Source organism: Mastomys coucha, unplaced genomic scaffold (genome assembly GCF_008632895.1).
Source record: "Mastomys coucha isolate ucsf_1 unplaced genomic scaffold, UCSF_Mcou_1 pScaffold14, whole genome shotgun sequence".
Lineage (NCBI taxonomy): Eukaryota > Metazoa > Chordata > Mammalia > Rodentia > Muridae > Mastomys > Mastomys coucha.
The window spans coordinates 15,588,533-15,589,038 of record NW_022196896.1 but is presented as its reverse complement, the minus strand read 5'-3'; the positions used below and the strand labels follow the sequence as shown (position 1 = coordinate 15,589,038).

Below are 506 nucleotides of genomic sequence, written 5' to 3'. Positions count from 1 at the left end.
TATTACATGTTGGAGCATCTTCTGGGTATATGCCCAAGAGTGGTATAGCTGGGTCCTCTGGTAGTACAATGTCCAATTTCTGGAGGAACTGCCAAATTGAATTCCAGAGTGGTTGTACCAGCTTGCAATCCCACCAGCAATGATGGAGTGTTCCTGTTTCTCCACAACCTCTCCAGCATCTGCTGTCATCTGAGTTTTTTATCCTAGCCATTCTGACTGGTGTGAGGTAGAATCTCAGGGTTGTTTTCATTTGCATTTCTCTGATGACTAAGGATGTCAAACATTTCTTTAGGTGCTTCTCAGTCATTTGGTATTCATCAGTTGAGAATTCTTTATTTAGCTCTGTACCCCATTTTTTAATAGGGTTATTTGGTCCTCTGGAGTCTAACTTCTTGAGTTCTTTGTATACCTTGGATATTAGCCCTCTATCAGATGTAAGATTGGTAAAGATCTTTCCCCAATTTGTTGGTTGCCGTTTTGTCCTATTGACAGTGTCTTTTGCCTCA

The 506-nt window shown here is 41.1% G+C and overlaps 1 protein-coding gene across 1 annotated transcript in view; it reads left to right on the top strand.

Moving 5' to 3' along the window:
* Faxc (failed axon connections homolog, metaxin like GST domain containing) overlaps nucleotides 1–506 on the top strand; it is a 74,454-nt gene that overhangs the window by 14,715 nt on the left and 59,233 nt on the right. The gene's annotated exons all lie outside the window — the stretch shown is intronic.